Genomic DNA, 19,828 nt, shown 5'->3' on the forward strand with positions numbered 1-19,828 from the left:
GAAACTACCTTTAGTTCTTTGAGGTCCTAGTGGAAAGGTCAGCTGTATTATTATTTGGCTGTACAACACTGAGAATGCTTTTTCCCTTCCTGAGTTTATGTCTTGAACAATGAAGAGGTTGAAATAGATGGTGCTTTCTGAAGGTACTCAAGTTGGGAGACTGTGATTCTCTCATTTATACCATTTAAAGGCCTTTATTTATATATAGCTGGTATTTGGGAATGACCACTTTGGATTTGAGCATTTGGAGAAAGTGTCACCTCCCTTGTCTATTTCTATTCTCATGATGGTTTGCATATAGTAGGCACTTATGAGCTGTTGTCTGGATAAATTAATAAATAAATCAATGAGCTGTTATTTGTGTGTCACCTCATGGCTGTTTCAGAATCAACCATTTTATCCTCTTTTATCATAAGAAAGTTTGCATGGAGTCTATGTTGTAGAAAGTCTGAATGTGATAGAAGTGAGCTCTGATACTGCCCTGGGATATCAACCAGCCTCTTGGTGCCACTCTCTTCCCTTGTGAGGTAAAGTTTTCCCTCTTTCCACACTCTTTGCATTTCTGAGGTCTTAAACTCATATCTCAAATCCTCAGCGTGTGTGTGTGGGAGTAGGTCCACCCTGCTCACCAGGCTTGGTGATATGTGTCCAGCTCAGAGGTCCATAAAGGAATTGGGTAATGGGCAGAGTGTCTCATGTGGGTTGAAGTTTCAGCCCCAAGGGGACCTTTAAAACTTCCCATCCATACTAGAGACTTTTATTTCCCACACCCGCTGGAGGGGTGGAGTGAGGCACAATGTGGGGAGGATGGCTTTGTGAACTCCAACACCTTGAGGCAGTGAGCCATGAATACTGACAGAAGAGTAGTCTGGGTCTTTGGAAGCCCTGAGCTGCCCATTTCCTTGCCACTGGCCAGCACACTTTGATGGCATTACTAAACCATATTAGCCCCACTCCCTCTAGCCCCACTTTCCACTTTCACAAGCTAATGAATCAGGCAGAATTTTTCCAGCTGGGCTTGGTATTGGTTTCCCCAAATGACCCTTTAAAAGTTCAGATTTGAATCCATGGATCTGTCTGAGCAGGAGGCGGGCCTCATACATCACTGAACACTCATCTTCTCAGAAGGTCGAGGCCTTGGCATGGTTGGGTGTTGATGTCTTTATGGATGGAAAATGTTGGTTTTGCATTCTATCAGTAACCCCCACAGAGGTGATATTGGGATTTAGGGAATCTAATCATTTGGAAAATGCTTGATTGGAGCCAGCTCTAGCCTCATTTATATTTTGGAAAGAGAAGATAATGACTTGAACTACAGAGATGGCTACCCCTCCACAATCTTGTGAGACAGGCTATGGAATGACCAAGCTGGCAATGTCCACTGAGTTGGGTGATAGGGAGGCAAATTCAAGGAGAAACACAACAAAAGATCAAAAGCAGTAGTGGTGAGAGTACTGGGTTGGGAATCAGCAGATCAGGGTTCCAGTTCTGATGCTTTTATACTCTTACTTTTTCATCATGTTACATTGAGTAAATTTCTTTCATCTCAATTCCCTCATAAAAAATGAAGATCTTTTCAGTTCTCATCTGTGTCATTTGAGATGATAATTTTCTCCTTTACTGGATTACCTACTTTTTTATGCCCTGGATATACACTTTCCTGGTAGTTTGACTTTTAAAAAATTACTTAACCTCTCTGTTTTATTCTCCTTATCTGTAAAATGAGGATGATGATGATGATGATAAATACTTATAGGAATGTTATAAGGAATAATTATTTCAATTTACAATTGTTTCCACTTCAATTTATACTTAAGAGTATTGCCTGGCACTTAGTAAATATAATAATATTGTTAGCAGCTGCTATTATTATTATTATTATTATTATTATTATTATTCTCTAGGCTATCCTGAAAAAGCCAGGGTAGAATATCTGGGATTCTAGGCTCTAGCTTTTCCTTCCTCTCTGAGATGATATACCATCTAGTGGTTGCTTTCCTAGGCTTTTAGACACATAACTCACCTCCATTTGGGGAAAGCCACCTTCTGCCCTTCTATTGCATAGCACCTTGGGGCTGCTTTCTAAATGGGGCCTCAATCTGGACTTCTTTAGAAAACAGTTCATCTAATATTTGGATTTACTTTCCCAACCTGGATGGTTTTGTTCATCTTCTCAAATGTGCTTCTTCAATTTCTGGCTGATATTTACCTTTTCTCAGTCAAGATGGCCAGTAGTGGAGAGTAGGGGGATAGGGATGGGATAGATGTGAGATAAGCAGGGCAGAAAGGAAGTTGAGGATTGTCTTGTCAAAATTCATTTTCATAAAGGGTTTCTGTGCCTCTGGGACATCCATATGACCAATCCATGCCCTTGATTCTTTTTCTGTTGGTATACCTAGTTAATTCAAACAAATGGATAAATAAATTTTGATGAATTCAGTGGCAGCCTCTGTGAAGTAGCATTTGAGTTTGAATTTGGGTCATAGAAATACAAAATATTATAGATATAGGGGGCCTTAGAAATGACCTCATACAGTTTCTTCCTTGTATAATGTATTGAGGAAATTGAGGCCCCCAAAAGGGATGGGACTTTCCCAGGATCATACAGCAGAGTTGAGGCTAGAATCTAGGTAATTTGGTACATAGTTGTGGTCCCTTTACCTATATAAATTTGTCACTGGGTAGTTTTTCAAGGCACAGGACCTTAAACAAACAGAGTGACTCCAAGCATATTAGAGTGTGGGAAGGTGAATGGAGATGTTTCAGGATACTGAGAGTTTTTGGTTCTCCTCAAAATCCCTTGTAGGCATTTGCCTTTTCTGCATTCAAACAGGGCCAGACTTGCTGATGCTCAAGTCTAGGAGAGCCAGGTTTTCAGGGTTCCTTGTCCCCAACTGTACTGCCATCGTTGGGTGGGGCCAGGAGGAGAGGCCTTGCAGCTGGATTTCCTATGTGTCTCCAGGGCCTGGGAGGAGCTTGTCACTCTGGAGCAGTACACAAGGCTCCCAGCATCTGCTTTGAGGTGCTTGATCACGCCATCCAAAGACAACGAAGAGATATGAATAGAATTGATGGAAGAGTGAATCAGGGGTCACCGTCTGGTTTGCTCGGCAGCCAGTCCATGGGAGCGGCGGAGCAAAGAGAACAAAGCACAGTGTGAGCCCCTGGCCAACAAAATAACCTAATAAACAGAGGTTGCACACCCCAGAGAGCACAGTGGAGTTTCTGGCAGGATGGCGCAGTAGTCATTCTGAACAAACAAGATCTTAATTTATGTCTAAGCAGAGCAAGATTAGAAACCTGCTTCACATTCCTCCTAGAGAGTGTTTCCGAAAATCAGCCAAGTGAATTTCCTCCATTTGGATACAGAGCAGAGAAGCCATGCACATGGCCTTCTAAACATAGTTCCTGGGCCACTGCGCTGGCAGTCACAGGCATGAACTTCAAGGTAGCAGTATCTGATGCCAACTTGTTGTGCCAAGTCAAGGGTAGGGACAGTCTTGTCTGGATCAACATCAAGATCTAAATGGCCTGCTCGGAGCATTGTATATCTGTGCCAATAGCTGACTGACTGTGCAGTTCAGCTTCTCCTGAAGATCTTAAATTATTTTTTTTCTGCCTATGTTTCTTTCCTATCTAGAACTGTCTTCCATTTATGATCCGTAAAGCTGTCACTTTTACTCCATTCAATTATTTCCTATAAACTTATCTTTATTCTTCCATAGGAGATCATCAAAAGGAAGGAAAAAGAGGAGGTATAATGAAGGATTTTTAATCCTGAAGCTGGAAGATTCTCCAAAGATCATCTAAAATAATCTCTTGAGGCACTAAGTTTCAACTACTATTTACATTCTGGTGACCCTCAATTCTATATGTCCATTATCATTCCCAAGTTGCAAATAATGTATCAAGGCACTTGTATGTACCACAGGAACCATAATCTTAACATGTTCAACATGGAATCCATCATATTACTAATAAACATGATCCTATTCTTGAGTTTCCAATTTTTCTTGGAATTATGATTATCTACCAGGTACCTAACCTAGAAACTATGAAGTCATCCATATATCACCAGCTTCCATTACCTGATAGACCCAAATCCCTCAGCAAGTCCTGTTGATTTTTATCTCCTAAATATATTTCAACTCCATCTGCTTTGTTCTATTTCCATTGCCTTTATTTAAACCCTTATTGCTTTATTTTATTCTACTAAGACTTGAACCCAGGGGCTCTTTACCATTGAGCTATACCCTAGCCCTTTTATTTTATTTTATTTTGAGACAGAGTCTTACTAAGTTTTTTTTTTAAGAGAGAGAGAGAGATTGAGAGAGAGAGAGAGAGAGAGAGAGAGAGAGAGAGAGAGAGAGAGAGAATATTTTTTAATATTTATTTTTTAGTTTTCGGTGGACACAACATCTTTATTTGTATGTGGTGCTAAGGATTGAACCCAGCGACCACGCACACCAGGCGAGCATGCTACCGCTTGAGCTACATCCCCAGCCCCTTACTAAGTTTTAAGGCTGTCCTTGAACTTGTGATCCTCCTGTCTTAGCCTTCCAAGTCACTGGAATTACAGGTGTGAGCCACCATACCTGGCCAAACCCTCATGACTTTAGATCAGAACTATTGTTATTATCTTCTACCTGATGTCCCTACCACCAATCTGGGCCCTCTCTACTTCATTCTCTACAATGCCAAAATAATCTTAAAATATAAATCTGATATGGAACTCTGGATCCTTAAATCCTTCAATGGCTTCCCATTCCTCTTAAGAGAAAGTTCAAATTCCTTTCAGGGCCTGTAAGATCCGGCATGATCCTTTCACATAAACTTTTTTTTTTCTTTTGTTGTTTTTGCTGTTCTCTTTCTTGCTATTTAAGCTACAGCAATGCTGAGCTGTTTGAAGTCCCCTGCAGACACCAATTTGTTTAAGGTATCCATAACCATTTATGCCATCTCCATCTTCTTGGTTTGAGTCTTCTCTCCATATCATTTTGCCTGGCAACTTTTTATTACTTCATCTCAGACATCTTTCCATATTGAGTGAGGTTATATACCTGTGTGATCCCACAGAATCTCAATGCATTCCATATCATATATCTTTATCATACCCTATTATAATTATCTGTTTTCCTATCTCATGCAGTAGTGTACTAGTTTCTGTAGCCTCAGAAACTAGTACACTGTTTGGTATATATTTGGTACTCAAAAATTGCTTTCTGAATGAATGAAATGGGTAGATTTAACTACTTTTTAATTCAGCCAGCCCTTTTTCATCTAGTGCATTCCCACTCATTGACTCATTCTGTCACTCTCAGCAAGTCCAGGAGATTGGGTGAGTATTTTTGTGAGTATGATTCTTTGTAGGGCTATTCTTATGGGTGACTCTTTTGAAGTTTTTATTGTAGAGGCAGCAAATTTGAGATTTTGCCTTTTGCAAATGCAAGAGCTATCCAAAGATGCTACATAACTTGCCTCAGCTTACAAAGCTAATTAATAGTCAATCCTAAATCCTGATTTCTAGACTCCCATCCCAAGGATCTTTTTCCTGCCTCTACCTGTCTCTAAATCATGGTTTTGAAACATTTATGTAAACCATAGAGAGGTCCTCAGGATGATTAGGTTTCATTTATCTTTTTTTGATGATTGTTTTGAAAGTGAAACTCTCATATCAAAAATTAGCTATTTTGGGGGTTGGGGATGTGGCTCAAGCGGTAGCGTGCTCACCTGGCATGTGTGGGGCACTGGGTTCTATCCTCAGCACCACATAAAAATAAAATAAAGATGTTGTGTCCACTGAAAACTAAAAAATAAATATTAAAAAATTCTCTCTCTCTCTCTCTCTCTCTCTGTCTCTCTCTCTCTTATCTCTCTTTAAAAAAATAACTATTTCAAGGTGTTCGATATAGTGGCAGGTAGAATATTTACAACATTGTGCAGTCATCACTTCTATCTAGTTCTAAAACATTACATCACCCCAAAAGAAAACTCTATACACATCAATCATTTATGCCCCATTTACCCCCCCATCCTCTGGTAATTACTTTCTTTTTTTAAATTTATTTTTTAGTTGTAGTTGGATACAATATCTTTAATTAATTCATTTATTTTTATGTGGTGCTGAGGACCGAACCCAGGGCCTCACCCGTAATAGGGGAGCACTCTACCGCTGAGCCACAACCCCAGCCCCTGATACTGATTTTCTATCACTATGAATTTACCTATTCTGGATATTTGATATAAATGGATTCATACCATATATGACTCTTTGTGTACGGCTTATTTACCAGGCATAATGTTTTTGAGGTTCATTCATCTTGTAACCTTTATCAATTCTTCATCTTTATGGACAAATAATTTTTCACTATGTTTGTATTCCACACTTGTTTATCATCTGTTCATCATTGATGGACATATTTGGTTTATTTCTAACTTTGGACTATTGATGAATATTTGTGTAAAAGTACATGCTTGCCTGGAGTGCTTGATTTCAATGCTTCTCCTCCTTCTCCTCCTCTTCTTCCTCCTCCTTTTTTTGTGGTGTTCATGATCAAACCCAAGGCCTCATAATGCTTATTTTCAATTTGGGGAATATATGTGTAAGCTGAATTGGTGGGTCACGTGGTAATACTGTTTAACTTTTTGAAAACATGCCACACTATTTTCCATAGCAGTGTACCATTTGAGATTCTGACCAGCAATGCATGAGGATTTTAATTTTTCCACATCCTCCCCAATACTTAACATCTGGTGGGTGTGAAGTGGTAGCTCAATGTGGTTTTGATTCACATTTCCCTGATGGCTAATACTGTGGAGCATCATTTCCTGTACTTATTGGCTGTTTGTATATCTTCTTTAGAGAAATATCTATTTAAGTCCCTTGCCTATTTTTCATTGGGTTGTTTGTCTTATTGTTGTTGAGATGTAAACATTCCTTAAATACTTTGAATATGAGACCTTTATCAGATATGTGGTTTATCAATACTTTCTCTCATTCTGTAGGTTGTCTTTTCACTTTGTAGTAGTGTACTTTTATGCACAAAAATTTTAAAAATAGAAGTCCAATTTATCTATTTTTTTTTCTTTTGTATGGTTTGTGCTTTGGCTTTCATAAGTAAGAATCCACTTCCAAATGTAAGGTCATGAAGAATTACCCCTGTGTTTTAAAATTGAGGTATGATTTATAAATAAACATTGCTTATATTTAAGGTATAAAATTGATGTTTTGGTGTACATATATATTATTAAATGATTTATATATTAATTAGATTGAAAAATCTAATCAACTTCTTTATCATCTCAAACATTTATGTTTTTAATGTGTATATGAGAATACTTGAGGTCTACTCTCAGCAAATTTCTTCTATACAATATTATTAGTCACCATAATGTGCATCAAATCTCAAGAATTTTTCATATTTTTATTATTAATTTATTTTTTGATGCTGGGGATTGAATCCAGGGATGCTAATTTGCTGGGGCTGGCTTTGAACTTGTGATCCTCCTGCCTCAGTCTCCCAAATTGTGATTAGAGGCATGTGCCACCATGCATGGCCTGTATTATTATTATTTTTTGAGGTGGAGTCTGCCTGTGTTACTCAGGCTGATGCTGAACTTCTGGGCTGAAGTGCTCATTCTGCCTCAGCCTCCTAAGGAGCTGGGATGATAGGCACATGCCACTGTGTCCTCGTGGTGTTTTCTTATTTTAAAAAGGTTATTGTAATATTTTCAACAACTTAATAAATAGTTCTTTGACTATCCAGGTGTAGTGGTACATCTGTATTCCTCGGTACTGGGAGTTGAGGCAGGAGCATCAGTTGAACCAAAACAAACCTGGGCAATATAAATAGACCCTGTCTCAAAATAAAATTCTCTTGATGATTGTACATGCACAAGGCTATTTGTTAATATTCAGAAACATCATAGTAATGGTGATTTCCTGGTTTGTAATGTTCAATAATTATAAGGAGATACTTCATGAAAGTGCTGTCAAATCAGTAAGACTGCATTATGCATTCATTTTCAGGATTGCTGATAACCTGGACATATTTTCCCACAAATAACCTTGGCACCTTGTGTCACAATGTCCAACTTGCTCCTGTTTACTTCACTGACAGTGTCTTTGGTAATAAGACCAAAAGTTGAGTATAGTAGGGATGAGGAATTATCTTTTATTTTTTAAATATTTTTTATCATGTTCCTACAAAAATAATTTTCTATTTTTAATTTTATTGATTCTTTTTAGTTATACATGACAGTAGAATTCATTCTGATATAATTATACAAGCATGGAATATATCTTATTCTAATTAGGACCCCATTCTTATGGATATACATGATGGTGGGAAGCAATTATTTTTTATACTAAATATTGGCAGGTTTAAAAGGTGGCTTTCAGTTCAGGATGTGTCACATGGGCCTTCATGAAATTTAAGCCCATTGTCTTAATTAATCTTTATATTTAGGTGGTTTTCTCATAATGCGATCTTCAACAAAGCAGACATTAAGAGCCATGCAGTCTTTTCTCTTTTTTTCCATTCAAGTAAATTTTAATATTCAGGTTTCTCTCTAGGCATAAACTTTGGGTAGAGAGGCTTACCATTTTCCTGCCTTCTTTTTTCATTTTAAAAATCATATTGGGAAATAGTTTCTCTTGATAGTCTTTGTGGAGCAGATAGGCAGATACTGCTTCCTGTGGAGTCTTTTCAACATTCTTTTGTTTTGTGTGTTTCTTTTCATACATCTCAGTCATTTTTTTCTTTATTTTCTCAGCATGCTGCTGATTAAGGTAGTTTAGCCTTCAACACAATCTTTTTTTTTTCTTCTTTGAACATTCATGAGCCTCCTAACTTTGCTTCATTTTCTTTTTTCTCATACTAGTCCAAATGATATCAATAGCATTTACAGAGTAATTCAATATGTCAATTTTGTGGCTCTGTAACAGTCACAGAGCTACTGGATACAGCCACCAGGGTACAAAGAAACTCTCAATTTTCAGGTTTCAGAGATGAGTGACTCTGCATAGCACACATCAGGAAAAATAGCTCATTGTAGTTTTGATTTGCAGTTCTCTGATGATTAATTATGTTCAGAATCTTTTCATTTACCCATTGGCAATTTGTATGTCTTCTTTGCAAAAATGTCTATCTAGGTCTTTTCCCCATTTTACATGGATTATTATTTTTTACCTATTATATTGTAATTTCTATCCATTTTAGCTATTAATCTTTTATTGGATACAGGGTTTACAAAAAATATTTTCTTTTCCTAGGTTGCCTTCATTTTGTTGATTGCTTCCTTTGCTGTGAAGAATATCTTTTAGATTGATGAAGTTTTACTTACTTGTTCATTTTTGTTTTTGTTTTCTGTGCTTTTGGTGTCAAATTAAAAAAAAATTGTTGCAGAGACCAGTGTTAGAGTTTTCCCCCTATGTCTTATCCTAGGAGTTTTATGGTTTCAGGTGTTCTGTTTATATTTTTAATCCATTTTGAGTTAATGTTTATGGTACAAGATAAGGATTCCAGTTTTATTCTTTTGCATGCAAATATCCAGTTTTCTCAGAAAAATTTATTGAAGAGACTATCTTCTCATTGTATACTCTTTCCACCTTTGTGTGTGTGTGTGTGTGTGTGTGTGTATGCGTGTGTGTATGCATGCATGCACACGAGTATTTGTGTGTTTGAGTCATTAGTTTTTTTCTTCCAGACTTTTTATTGGTGCATTATAGTTGTACATATTGGTGGGATTTGTTGTTACATATTAATACATACACACAATAAAACATGTAGTTTTTTTCAATATCCTCCTCAACTCTTGCCACCATTTTTGAAGATTAGATGACTTGTATGTGTGCAGGTTTTTTCTGGGATCTCTATACTGCTCCATTGGTCTATGGGTCTTCCCTTATGACACTACCAGAGAGAGTGTGTGTGTGTGTGGTGCTGGGGATTGAACCCAGGGCCTTGTACATATAGCACTCTACCAACTGAACTATATCCCCAGCCCTACCCTAGTGTTTTGATTACTATAGCTTTGTAATATAATTTGAAATTAGAAAGTGTGATGCCCTTATCTTTTATTTCTTCAGGATTGCTTTTGTTATTCAGGATCTGTTGAGGTTCCATACAAATTTTAGGATTAAAAAAATAGTTCTGTGAATCATGTCATTGGAATTTGATAGGTATTTCAATGAATTTGCAGTTCTCTTTGGGCAGTATGGATACTTTAATAATATTAATTCTGATCTTGAACATAAAGATATATTTACATTTATTTGTTTCTTCTACAATTTCTTTTATCAATGTTTTATAGTTTTCAGTGAAGAGATCTTTTACCTCTTAGTCACTGTGATCAAAATACCTGACAATAACAACTTAAAGGAGGAAAGATTTACTTTGGCTCATGATTTCAAATGTTTCAGCCCTTGGTTGGCTAGCTCCATTGCTTTGGGGCTGAGGCAAGGCAGAACGTCATGGTGGAAGGGTGTGGCAGAGAAAAATTGTCAGTTCATGGCAGCTGGGAAGCAGAGTAAGGGAGGGAGAGACAGAAAGAAGAACAAGGAGGAGGAGGAGGGGAAGGAGGAGGAAGGGAACTGGGACAAGATATCATCCCCAAGGGCATGCCCTCAGCAACTTTCTTACTTCAACCATGCCTACAGTTTCCATCACCTTCCAGTAGTTCATTCAGGTATCATGGAATAATCCACTGATGAGGTCAGAGCCTCATGGACCAATAACTTCCCAAAGCTCCATCTCTGAACATTGGTTCATTGGGAGACCAAGTGATCAACACATGAGTATTTGGGGGACTCTATATCCAAGCCTCCTTGGGTAAATTTATTCCTATGGGCTTTACTCTTTACTGCTATTATGAATGAGATTTTCACTTTTTTTGTGGGTAATTTCATTTTTAGTATATAGAAGTACACTGACTTTTTCAAATATTGATTTTGTACCTGAAAATTTCATGAATTCATTTATTAGTTCTTATGGTTTTTTGGTAGTCTTTAGGGTTTTTAATATATAAGATGATGCCTGCTTTGGGGACAATTTTACTTTTTCCTTTCTGATTTGAAAGCCTTTTATTTCTTTTCCATGTCTAATTGTTTGGGCTAGGTCTTCTATTTTTATTTCAGTGCTGGTATTAAACCCAGGATCTGTGCACAGTAGGCAGACTCTACCACTGAGCTTTGATCCAAGCCTGAGGTCTTTTAATACCATGTTTAGAAGTGGCAAGAGTGGGTATCCTTGTCTGGCATCTGATCTTAGCTTTGCAACATTGACTATGATGTTAGCTGTGGGCCTCTGTTTTGTTGAAGTTCATTCTTTCTATACTCAAATTGTTGATTTTCTTAAAAAAAATCATGAAAAGATGTTGAATTTTGTCATATGTCTCTGCATTTTTTGAGATATGATTTTCTCATCATTCTGCTGTGATATATCAAATTTGTTAATTTGTATGTTTTAAATGTTCCTTACATGTCAGGGATAAATTCCACTTGACCATGGTATACAATTATTTTAATATGTTTTTAATTTGATTTCCTAGTATTTTTAAAGAATTTTTGCATGTATGTCTCTCAGAGATATTAGCCTGTAATTTTTTTTTCTTGAAGTATGCTTGTCTGGTTGGTATTAGGGTAATGCCTTGTAAAATAAAATTGGAAATGTTCCATCCTTTTCAGTTTTGGGGGAGAGTTTGAGATTCGTTATTAGTCCTTAAATGTTTCATAGAATTTAGGTGAAGCCATCAAGTCTTGAACTTTTCTTTTGTGGGGACTTCTTATTACTGATTCAAACTGCTTTCTATTATTAGTCTGGTCAGATTTTTCTACTTATTCATGATTCAGTCTTCATAGGTTGCCTCTACCAATTTATCCATTTCTTTATGTTTTCCATTTGTTGGTGTATAACTTCATAGTGGTCACTTATGATCCTTTGTATTTCTATGGTATCAGTTGTAATGTCTCCTCTTCATTTCTGATTTTATTTATTTGAGTCTTTTCTTATTTTTCTTTTTTTTTTTTTACTGGATCATGTATTATCAGTATAAATAAATGCTTTATAGCCTCACATTCATTGCTACCTTAAATAAGACAGTGACTGGTCAATCACAAAACCCTGGCTTGGTTTCTGAGCATTTTACTGCTATATACAGCCTTTTCATGCAAATTACACAATGAGTTTCTAAAGCTCTCACGCTACAGGGCATGCCCTTGCTACTGCCTGAAACAAGTTTATTGCCTTCAGCCCAAGACACTGGATGAAGGACAATTTATTATTTTTATGTACAGAAATGCAAAAAGCATACATTTATCCCAGTTTAGTGGCGAGTTCTTTAGCCTTTGCCTTTTCCAGCTTGGCAATGCGAGCCACAGATTTTGGACCCAGGACGTTGCCTCCCCAGTGGCAACAGATCTCATCATATCTGTCATTGTAGTTGGTTCTGATAGCTTCCACCAACTTAGCCAGAGCTCCTTTGTCTTCCGAGTTAACCTGTGTGAAGGCAATGGTGGTGCATGTCTTCCTGTGAACCGGACGACCCAGCCTAGCCTTCCCCTTGATGATGCAGTAAGGAACTCCCATCTTGCGACACAGGGCAGGCAGGAAGACAACCAGCTCTATGGGATCCACATCATGTGCGATCACTACCAGCTGAGCCTTCTTGTTCTCCACCAAGGTGGTAACAGTATTGACCCCTGCTCGAAGGACAGGTGGTCTCTTTGTGGGAACATCCCCTTTGCCAGCAGCCTTCTTCTCAGCCCGGGCCAACAGTCTCTGCTTCTTTTCCTGCTTGGTCTCAGGTCTGTACTTGTGGGCAAGCTTAAGCAGCTGGGTAGCTGTTTGGCGGTCCAAGGCCTGGGTGAACTGGCTAATCGCAGGAGGCACTTTCAGCCGCTTATAGAGAATAGCCCTTTGCCGCTGCAGCCGGATGTAGCGGGGCCATTTTACAAAGCGGGTAAGGTCCCTTTTGGGCTGGATGTCCTGTCCGATGCCGAAGTTCTTCGGCCTCTTCTCGAAGAGAGGGTTCACTACCTTCTTAGCCTCCTGCTTCTTGACCACGGGGGGGGGGGGGGGGGGGGGGGCGGGGCCACCTTCTTCCCCTTGGCCTTCTTTCCCTTCGGCATCTTGGTCGGCAGGAGGAGAGAGCCTTTTCTTATTTTTCTTAGTTTATCTAAAAATTTGTGAATCTTATTTATCTTCACAAAACCAACTCATTTCATTGATCTCATCTTTGGATTTTCTTGACTATGTTTCTTTTCTTTTTTTCCCCTCTCATTTGTATTATTTTCTTCTTTCTATTAACTATGGGTTTACTTTTTTCTACTTAAAGTTTTTACCTGAGGTGTAACATTAGATTGTTTACTTAAGTTCCTTCTTTTATAATGTAGGCATTTTCACTAATAAAGCTCCCTCTTAGGCTTTAGGTGCATCTCATAATCTTTGGTATGCTGCATTTCTGTTTGTATCAAGATTTTTTTTCATTTCTCCTTTGATTTCTTTCTCTTTTTTGACTCATTGATTGTTCAAGAGACTCATTTAATTTTCATATATTTGTGAATTTTACAGTCTTCCTCATGTTACTGATTCTAGTTTCATACCATTGTGGTCAAAATGGATATGTGATATGATTTCAATCTTCTTAAAGTCATTAGGACTTGTTTTGTGGCCTGACATATTATCTATCCTAGAGAAAGTTCTTCATTTGCTTGAGAAGAATATGAATTATGTTTTTGTTGAATAAAATATTTTGTATATGCCTGTTAGGTGTATTTGGTATAAAGTATAGTTCAAGTCCAATGTTACCTTATTAATTTTCTGTTTGGATGAGCTATATTGAAGTAGAGTATTGACATCTTCTATTCTTAATATATTGCTGTTCATAACTCCTTTCATATTTCTGAGTATTTGCTTTGTATATTTATATGCATAAATATTTACCATTTTTGTATATTCTTGATTAATTGACCCAATTATCATCCTAATATGACTTCCTCTTGTGATAGTTTCTGATTTGAGGTCTGTTTCATCTAATTTGTCATTTACATGATATATCTTTCTCCATTACCTCAATTTCAGTCTACATATATCCTTAAAGATTAAGCAGTTCTCCTATATGTAGCAGATAGTTGGGTCTTATTCATATGTACATTCAGCCACTTTGTCTTTTGATTGTTAAATGTAGTCTATTACATTTAAAGTAATTTTTAAATTTTTTAAAATGTTTATCTTTTTTAGTTGTAGGTGGACACAATATCTTTATTTCATTTTAATGTGGTGCCGAGAATCGAACCCAGTGCCTCACATGTGCTAGGCAGGCACTCTACCACTGAGCCACAACCCCAGCACCCCCATTTAAAATAAATTTTAAAAGTTTTTTTTTTTTAGTTGTCAATGTACCTTTATTTTATATGTGATGCTGAGAATCAAACCTAGGGCCTCACATGTGTTAGGCAAGTTTTCTACCACTGAGCTACAACCTCAGCCCTAAAGTAATTTTTGTAGGTAAGGATTTACTGTTATCATTTTATTAATTGCTTTCTGGTTGTTTTGTAAAGGCTTTGTTTCTTTCTTCCTCTATCATTGTCTTCCTTTGTTATTTTATAATTTTCTGTGGTAGTGTTCTTTGTTTTGTTTCTCTTTAACTTTAGTGTATCTACTATAGATTTTGCTTTGTGGCAACCATAAGGCTTAGATAAAACATTTTATAATTATTATCAGTTTATTTTAATCTTTTAACAGCTTTGCATTCAATAGCTCAGCACTTTTACTTCCCCAATTTTATATTTTTGATGTCACAGTTTACAACTTTCTTATTGTGTATGGATAATTAAGTTATTTTAGATATAGCTAGTTTTAATACTTTTGTCTTAACCTTTATACTAGAAATAAAAGTGGTTTACACACTGTCCTTCCAGTATTACAATATTATGAATTTAAGTCTATATTTACCTCTACTGTGAGTTTTATTCTTTCATATTTACATCATTAATTAGTGGCATTTTGTTTCAGCTAGAAAAACTCTCTTTTAGTATTACTTTGAACATTTTGAATATATCATCTCACTCTCTCCTGGCCTGCACGGTTTTTGTGTAGAAATCTGCTTATGGTCTCATTGAGGTTCCCATATATATGAGGGGTCTCCTTTCTCTGGGTCTTTGATTTTTGATAATATATTATAACCCATCTTGGTGAAGTCTTCTTTGAACTGAATCCTTTGGAGATCATTGAGCTTAACATACCTGGAACTTTATCTTTCTCCAGATTTGGGAAGTTTTCATCCATTATTCCTTTAAATATGCCTCTATTTCTTTTTTTTTCTTTTTCTTTCTCTGAGGCAAGCTTCAAATATATGTGTTGCATCCAGGGATAATTGCAAGCATGTGTAAGGTGGCATTAGCTGGATCCAGGGGTAGGGATCAGAGCCAACTCTTGGGGCATGTGTGGCAATGAGGGCTGGTGGTATATGCATGTTTGGTGATAGTGGTCTTGCATGATGGGATGCAGTTGCATGGTACAGTGTTCAGGTATGCACTGGTGATAGGGATCTGGCATGTGTGTGTGTGTGTGTGTGTGTGTGTGTGTGTGTATACCTGAAATGGCCAATCTGGTGGGGTTCTTTTTTTTTGGTACCAGGGATTGAACTCAGGGGCACTCAATCACTGAACCACATCCCCAGCCTCTTTTGCATTTTATTTAGAGACAGGGTCTCACTGAATTGCTTAGTGCTTTACTGAGGCTGAGGCTGACTTTGAACTTGCAATCTTCCAGTCTCAGCCTCCCAAGCCTCTGGGATTACCTGGTAGTGTTCTTGTGTGTCTGCTATAGTTTGGATCTTGAATGTCCCCTTAAGGCCCACAAATTAAAGGATTGGTCCTCAGCCTGTAGTGCAATTGGGAGGTGGTGGAAACTTTAAAAACCTCATGGGCAGAAATTAGGTCATTGAAAGATTGATTGTAAGACTTCAGTCTCTTCATCTTCCTTTCTTTTTCATATTTCTAACCTTAGGGTAAATGGCTTGCCCTGACACGTTCTCCTACCAGGATATCCTGTGCTATCATACTCCCAAAGCATTTGTTCATGGATTGGAGCCTCCAAAACTATGAGCCAAACAACACTTTCCTCAGTATAAGTGGGTAATCTTAGGTATTTTGTTATGTTAACAGAAGCTGACTAACACATTGCCAATGCAAGGACCAAGTAAAGGGGTAAAGTGCATTAGTTTGGGCTGGTGCTGGAAAGCAGAGTCAACTGTGTTTGCATGTGCAGGTGTGGAGGGCCTGGACTGGTGGCAAGCCTGTGTACAGCTCTAGGGGCTAACTGTGAACATAAGCACAATGGGGCTGATGATAGGAGTTGGTCCTGGCTGTTTGTGCATGGCCAGCTGTGGGGGCTAGAACTGGTGGTGTGCATAAGCCCAGCTACAGAGATTAGTTGTGGGTGCACATGTGGTGGTGGGAGCAAGGGCCTGTGGCAGGAATCCAGGGGCATTTGTGGGAATGCATATGACAACTATGCTGGGTCCCTTGGCCGGGATGCTCATGGCTATGGCCACTGGGGCAGGAGTAGGGAGAGGGGTTATGAATCAAGTACTTTGGGACTGTGAAGGTAAAAAACTATAGGAGCCTTCTGTGGTGGCTACAGTGGGTCTGCTGTGGCTGTGCTGGCTGTTGATTTCTTTAGTAGCAAAAGCTGAGGGGGTTTCTATTGCACAGGCATGTGGGGTTTATAATGGTGAACTTTGCTGGGTCTTTTGTAGTGAAAGCTGTGTGTAAAGCAACTCCACGGGCTGTTGATGTCCTCCAAATAGGCCACTGTGGACTGAAATGGCTCCTGCCTTATGTTGATACTGATATCTGCCATCCTTCTTTGTTCCAGCTTTCTCTAGATTTCTCAGGTTTGCCAGTCTCCACAGGAATCTGGGTAAGGTGCGATTGAAGTTATCCACTTGGGCAGTGCCCTGAAAGGATGAAGAAGTTGGGATTATTCACAGCCCCCTAACTCTCCTTTCTACTATCAGATAAAATCAATGCCAGAGAGATCTGAGCAGTCTGGTTTTGGGGATGTGATGACGCAGGCAAAATGAAACTATTTTTTGAATCCTATTTGTGTAGTTATTATCATTTTTTTCTTCCATTGTGGTGTTGTTCCATTTATGGAGGGCTATCTAGTTGTTCTCTTTTTTAGAAATTTTTTATATGTATAGACCTTTATTTTATTCATTTAATTATATATGTGGTGCTGAGAATCAAATCCAGTACCTCACACATGCTAGGCAAGCATGATACCACTGAGCCACAGCCTCAGCCCTTATCTAGTTGTTCTTTTTGGGCAAAACAAAGGCTGAGATCTCTTACTATGCCTTACTATGCTTTCTTCCTGATGTCACCCTAATCCATATTTTAACATTTTGATAATAGTCATTTTGACATATGTGAGATGATGTCTCATTCTGGTTTTGAATTACTATTTCCTTATGATTAGTAATATATGTCTTCATTGGAAAAATGTCTATTGAGGTCTATTTAAGTTGGGCTATTATTTTTTGAATTGTATAACATTTATTTTGGCTATCAACTTCCTATTGTATTTGCAAATATTTTCTCTCATTCTGTATATGGCTTTTGATTTTGTTTATTGTTTCCTTTGCTGTGCAGCATAACCCTTCATATTTTTTTTAATTGGTACATAATAGTTTAGGATTTATTTTGACATAATTATAAATATGTGGAGAATAGTTTGCTCCATCCAACTAAGTCTCTTGTACTTACCCTTGCCCTCCCCATCTTCTCATTCCCTTCTCTTAAAAGTTTTATTGGTTCAGCTCTTATATTTCATTCTGTGATCCATTTTGAGTTAAATTTTTGTACATTATGTTTGGAAGTTGTGTATAGATCCAATCTTTTGCATATGTTTGTCCAGTTGTCCCAGAAACATTTGTTCAAGAGACTAATTTCCACATTAAGTACTTTGGGCATCTTTGTCAAAAAACCAATTCATCAGAGAAGTATGTACATTACTGCGGAGAATATTGCCATGCTTCACAATATTAACTCTGTGAACAGGGGATATCTTTCCATTTCTTAAAGGTCTTCTTTAACTTATATCAGCAATATTTTGTAGTTTTAGATAATAAATATTTCACATTTTTGGTTGAATTTATTCCTAAGTATTTTATTCTTTTTATTTTATTTGTATTGGTCCATTTGGATTGCTATAACAAAATACCACAAACTGGGTGGGACATGAACACTTTTATTTCTCACAGTTTTGAAGGATGGGAAGTCCAAGATCAAGGCACCATCAGATTTGGTGTCTAATAAGGACCCATTCATCATAGTTGGTGCCTTCTAATTGGGTTATTATATCCTGTAAGGAGTAAAGAAGTTATCTAGGATCTCTTTTGTAATGAAAATAATTCCATTCATGAAAGACCTTCTTTTAGGAGCTAATCGCCTCTCAAAGGCCTTGCCTCTTATTACCATCACATTGAAGGTTAGATTTCAACACATGTAGTTTGTAGGATCATAGAATTTCAAATGATTTCCTTTTCAATTTTGGATTGCTCATCACTAGAATAGATAAGTACAACTGATTTTTCCATGTTAATTATTGTATACTATAAACTTGTAGAGTCTATTAGTGCTACCAATATTTATGTGAATTTTGTAGGACTTTATATATAAAATATTGCATTTTATAAGTAGTGATACTCCTTCCTTTCCAATTCAGATCCCTTTTTCTTCTTACCTAATTGCTCCAGGGAGAACTTCTAGTATGCTGAGCAGCAGTGGTGAAAGCACACATCCTTGTCTTGTTTCTCATCTTAGGGGAAAAGCTTTTAGTCTGGTGACAGATGATTTTTAATATATGCCTCTTCAATATGTTGAGGAAATTTCCTTTCATTCTTAGTTTTTTGAGTGTTTTTACCAGGAAAAAGTTCTAGATTTTTTGAATGGTGTTTTCATTAAAAAAAATTAAAGCTTTATAGGTATATATATAGTAGTTGGGTTCATTTTAACAAACTAACACATGCATGAAACTTGATTTTGGTTCACAGGCCTCCTTTTTCTTCCCCCATTCCCTCTTGCCTTCCCTCTTTTCCCCCATTCTCCTTCCTCTACTCTACTAGATTTCCTTTCACTCACCTATTTATTTATATTTGATTGATTCTTTATGCATAAAAGTGAAATTCCCTGTGGCATATTTATATATGCACATAGCATGATTTTTGAAGAATTCATTCCACATTGCCTCCCCTTACCCATTCCTCCATCCTGCCTCTCAATCTCTTTTTCTATACTACTGATCTTCCCTTTATCTTTATGGTAGCCTATACTTTCTCTCCCCCTTCCTTTATTTTACTCTAGCTTCTGCATATTAGAGAAAACATTTGTGAATGGTCTTTTTATATTTATTGAGATAACCATATGGGTTTCCCTCTCTATCCTATCAATGTGTTGTATTACATTTATTGGTTTAAAAAAATGTGAACCACCCTTACATTCCTGAGATAAACTCCAATTGCTCATTATGTATAGTCTCTTAATATGTTATTGGGTTCCATATAGCATTTTCTTGAGGATTTTTGCATCTTTATTCATATCAATTAATAGTTCTGTTTACTAGGGATGTCCTTGTCTGATGGGGGTAATGATGGCCTCATAGAATGAGTTAGGAAGTGTTCCTTTTTCTATCTTTGGCAGGGAAGAGCTTGAAAAAAATTAATATTCTTCATCCTTAAATAATTTGTAGAATTCATCAATGAAGCCATCTGGCCATAGGTTTTGGAATTTTATTTTAGAATAGTTTTCATTGCAGATTCA

The 19,828-nt window shown here is 37.3% G+C and overlaps 2 pseudogenes; both read right to left on the minus strand.

The window, feature by feature from the left end:
* Window positions 1-7,992: 7,992 nt before the first annotated feature.
* On the minus strand, window positions 7,993-9,353 carry LOC143638521 (ribosome biogenesis protein NSA2 homolog pseudogene; annotated as a pseudogene).
* Window positions 9,354-12,258: 2,905 nt separating this feature from the next.
* On the minus strand, window positions 12,259-13,130 carry LOC143638915 (large ribosomal subunit protein eL8 pseudogene; annotated as a pseudogene).
* Between the last annotated feature and the right edge of the window lie 6,698 nt (window positions 13,131-19,828).

This window comes from Callospermophilus lateralis, chromosome X (genome assembly GCF_048772815.1).
Source record: "Callospermophilus lateralis isolate mCalLat2 chromosome X, mCalLat2.hap1, whole genome shotgun sequence".
In the NCBI taxonomy this organism is placed as follows: domain Eukaryota; kingdom Metazoa; phylum Chordata; class Mammalia; order Rodentia; family Sciuridae; genus Callospermophilus; species Callospermophilus lateralis.